A 5,177-nucleotide genomic window follows, 5' to 3' on the forward strand; every position below is an offset into this window, starting at 1 on the left:
TTCATTTTTAAGCATAATTCTTTAAAATTATTTACCTCTTTAGTTTCTTTCTAGCTTGATCTGTACTTTTCCTAACAACAATCCTATAGCATAGCTAACCTGTAAGGGAAGTTGATCTTTGTAGCCCTGCCGTCATATCTGACTGATGAAGCACCTAAGGCAGTCTTACCTTTGCATCTTTCTGATAGCCAGAAATAATACTACTGAGATTGTGCTTTGTGATCTACCCAAGACATGGTGTTTTCAAAACTGTGCTCTGTTGTTGTTGTTGTTAAATGCCATGTAGTTGATTCCAACTCAGTAGTGACCCTGTATATGGTTTCTAAGGAGCAGCTGGTGAGTGTGAACCACCAGACTTGTGGTTAGCAGTCCAAGGCTTATCCTGTAGTACCACACCACTCCTAAAATTTACATATGAGGGGGCAAAAACCTGAAAATTCAGTGTTAATATCCGAGGGGATGCATATATTTTTTAATACAGGAACTTTTGTGCTAATCTTTATTCATTGCAAACATTCTGTTTTGTAACTACTAATACCATTGAGATGTCATCTCTTCTTCCACAATAACTAAAACAAAGTGATACTATTACCCAATTCAGACTCAAAATGGCCATTTACAGGGTTCCGGAAACTTTCTAGAATGGCTGGTGGGTTTGAACTGTGGTTAGCAGTCCAGTGCTTACCTTACAGCTCCACCAGGATTCCTTTTCTTCCCCAATAAAAGCCACCTAAATTAATACTTCTTAGGATTTGTTTTTCTTTTAGAATCTTAATTACATACAAAATAGTCATACTTTCCCAGGTAGCAGATTAACTGTGCTGTCTTTTAAAATTAAACAAATAATATTGAGGCCTTTGCTAGCTCTGAGTCTTTATTATGATTGACATTTATATGATTGACATTTATACTATATGAAAGAAAGGAGCCTTGGTAACACACATTGGGCTGCTAACCACAAAGTCAGCAGTTTGAATCCACTAACTGCACCATGGGAGAGAGATGAGACTTTCTGCTCCTGTAAAGATTTACAGCCTTGGAAACCCTGTACAGGGTCGTTGTGAGTCAAAACTGACTTAACAGCACACAGCCACCACAGCCACTATATAATTGAAGAAGAAAACTTTTTTTAATTATATGGGAAAACATCATTTTGTTACTAGAAATGGGAGAAAAAAAAGAAACTCTTAATTAGAATAGCCTGATCATTGTGCTGCTAAGAAACAAAAGTGTTTAACATAACACCCTCCAAATACATAATAAAGTTATGGGATGGAAAAAATATGGGTGGTAAAAGAAGTAAGATTATTCTTGAGTCAAAATAATTGAGTTTGAATGTAATGAAAGCTATCCTGGTAGTAAAAAATGACTCGTTGGGAGCAACAGCAATCCTAATGGTAAAGACTTCTGTAAAGTAGCAGGCTTCCTCACTAGAGGTTGTAGAAGGTGCCCTTCTTACTTAAAGTGAAACTGGAAGACGTAATACTGAATGTATTATGCAGGATTAATTTTAACCAAGCAGAGTTTCAAAGGACAGTTATTTCTCTCTTCCGTTACTGAATTTTCAGAATATAATTAAAGTCAAAAGCTTAAACTATGTTAAATGTTTAACTTGTAACCATAATCTTTTAATGTAAAGTATTTTCTACTTGTGTCAAGTAGGTATATGTAAAAGCATTTAACTATAATTAAGTGGTCCAGCCTTTAAATGATAACATAAAAGCACATCTTTAATGAATCCATCTGAGACTTAAAGAGCTGAACAACAGAGAAGTATTTTTGCCTTCTCATAGTGTTGTCAAGAGAGGAGATAATGTTATGACTAAACACTTGAAAATTGTAAATATACGGTGGCATTATTGTTGTTATTTCTCCTTAGGAAGATACCGTAGGGGAAGTTAATAATCACAATGTCCCTCTTGATGTTGTACTTATTTACCTTTCTAAGTCGTTCAGTGTGATTTTTATTCTCTTTGATATTTTTTGTCTCTTCGCCTACTGTGTCCTTCAGAGAGAAAAGGAATATCCATTTATCTAATGGATCCCAGCAGACATGCCCTGGCATTTGGGGCATGGCTAGGGGATCATAATGCCATTTTGCAAAGGGAGCCTGACTGACTGAGAAAAAAACCCAAATTATAAGATTTTAAAATTAGGAAAGACATTCATTCACAGTTTATGAAAGGGAAATGTAGTTTGGATACTAACCTGATTAAATTGGGTCAATTAAAATTAAAATTAAATATAAGAAACAATGTATGCATTTATGGTTTCCATTTTTACATATCCTCAGCTAGTTGAAAATGATGATTCTCACAACAAGCATAACTCAGCTTGTTCCTGCTTACAGAGTATTTTCTACTGTGGGAATGTTAATGTGGGTATGTCGTATAGCAGAGTTACAGGTTACTGTGGGAATCATAATTTGAAATTTTGACTTGTGTGTTTCTAGAATCTCTATAACAAATGTTGCATTAAAAGAAGTTTTATTCAGTTGATTGTACCAAAATTAAACCTATCTGTCAAAAATACTGTTTAACTTGTGAAAGAAATACTCTTTAAACATACCACAAGGTAGTGCTATAAAGTAATGAGATTACTAGTCATTGATGCTTTACGGAATCAACCTCTTAACTTCCTTGTTACATCTCAGACCTGTGGGCATTTTCAACAAAGAAAGTCGTCTCCAATATTTCTGTACTGTTGCTGTCTGCTCTACATGTACCAGTGTGAAAAGTTAACTACCTGCCGCTTAAAGATGAAAGGCTTTCAGTTCATGGACAATACACCTTGGTGGTGGCAAGCTTTTGTGTGTGTGTGTGTGTGTGTGTGTGTTTAATGCTAATGATTTATTGGTTTGGCAGTGTGCTATGAACTAATTGGTTTCATTAACTGTATACACCCCTTGAGTAATAGAATTGTTACAGATGGAAGTATAACTGAGAGACTGGCTAATAAAAAAGCATTAACTTCAAACATGAAAAGGTGTTCATGGTCGTTCTTGTTTCACCTGGGTTGCTTGCGGCCTCTGAGACTTTAGAGGACTTTAAGATTTGCCCAGTGTATATATAGCCACAGGGTCTGCCAGGGTGGGGGCTGCCTCGTGATCTAACACATGGTCAGTTTTTCCTCTTTTACAATGAAAGTGGTCTTTAAACTACCATGAAAGTGCTAGCTCTGTGCTAGAGTGTCAGGGTCAGCTGGCATGTGCAGTGGAGGTGTCTTCAGTGCCATTAAATAAGATCTTAAATGTGAAGCACATCAAACAATGTGTGGCACATAGGTAAAGTTCAACATTTTATTCTTTGTTAGGCAGGACTAAGCATATATCTCCTTTTTAACATCCGTTCAGACCCAAGAGCTGGCTGGTCACCCTTGTACCCTTGGTACTCTTAACATGGATCTGTTTGCAGTCTTACACAAACCCTTCTGTTTGCAGCAGACATCATTTTGTGGTAAAAGTTTCTTTTTTACTTTCAAATGTTCAACAATTCAATACAATCTCATCTTTTTTTTTTAAAGCTTTTATTGTGAATTGAGTGATAGTTTACATGGCATAACATCAGTTTAGCACTCAATCAATTGTATTGTGTTTCATTGCAATTATTACAATCCCCTTTATGCGTCATTGAGTGGACAATGCCTCTATTCCTTTTTTTTTATATGTGTCTATTCCTTTTTTTTTAATGTACACAAAATCACACAGGAATATATAATCATTTAAACAACCAAAGGGCATATTTTACAAGCCTGCCTCTTGGCTGCCAGCACACAGCCTTTCTCTTTCCATGATTCTAGAGTCCTCAGTTGCTCTCTCTCTCCATGCCATCATTTCTGCCTCCTCTCTGGTCTCTCTGCTTCTCTGGTTAGGATACCACGTTCCACTCATGCTCTCCCATTTGATGGTCTACGGTCCTCTGTTCCTGGAATATAAGATAATTACCCCCCCCCCCTCCCCTTTTTTTTTTTTTTTTTTTTACAAAACTTCTACCTTTACACTTGTGACAATATCAATTAGTCATGATAACAATTAATATTTAATCAAAAGAATCCTATGCCTATTTCCTTTCACCAGACCCAAATAGAAAAGATGAAAATTATTCAGTGGGGATTCTACCTTTCCCTCCTTGTTCTGAAACTAAACTCCCTCTTGAAAACTTGTAAGCCAGCCATGTTGTGCCCTTATTTGTTGTTGTTGTTAGGTGCCATTGAGTCGGTACCAACTCATAGCGATCCTATGCATAACAGAATGAAACACTGCCTGATCCTGGGCCAACCTCACAATCGTTGCTACGTTTGAACCCATTGATGCTGTCATTGTACCAGCCCATCTCATTGGGGGTCTTGCACTTTTCTCCAACACTCCACTTTGCTAAACATCATATCCTTCTCCAGAGACTGGTCCCTCCTGACAATATGTCTGAAGAATGAAAGACAAAGTCTGGCCATCCTGGCTTCCAAGGAGCACTCTGGCTGCACTTCTTCTGATGCAGATCTGTTTATTTTTTGGCAGCCCATGGTACTTTGAATAATCTCTTCCAACACCATAACTCAAATGCATCAATTCTTCTATGTTGTTGTCAAGTGCCATCGAGTCAATTCCGACCCATAGCAACTCTGTATAGGGTTTCCAAGGTGCAGCTGATGAGCTTGAACCACCGACCTTGCGGTTCAAACGGCTTTGCAGCCTGGCGCATTAACCCACAGAGCCACATCAGGACTTCTATAGTCTTCCTTATTCACTGTCCAACTTTCTCATGCATATGAAGTTATTGGAAATACCATGGCTTGGGTCAGGTGCACCTTAGTCCTCAAACTGACAACTTTGCTCTCCAACACTTTAAAGAGGTCTTGTGCAGAAAATTAGCCTAATGCCATTTGTTGTTTGATTTCTTGCCTGCTGCTTCCATGAGTGTTGATGGTTGATTGAAGCAAAATGAAGTCATTGACAGCTTCAATCTCTTCTCCATTTATATTGATGTTACTGGGTCCAATGGTGAGGATTTTTGTTTTTTACATTGAGGTGCAACCCATACCGAAAGCTGTCGATTTTTATCTTTATCAATAACTATTTTAAGTCCTCTTTATATTAGGCAAGCAAGGTTATATCATCTGCATATTGCAGATTATTAATGAGCCTTCCTCCAATCCTGATGCCTCATTTTTCTTCATATAAT

This window comes from Chrysochloris asiatica, unplaced genomic scaffold (assembly GCF_000296735.1).
Source record: "Chrysochloris asiatica unplaced genomic scaffold, ChrAsi1.0 scaffold00002, whole genome shotgun sequence".
NCBI classification, from domain to species: Eukaryota; Metazoa; Chordata; class Mammalia; order Afrosoricida; family Chrysochloridae; genus Chrysochloris; species Chrysochloris asiatica.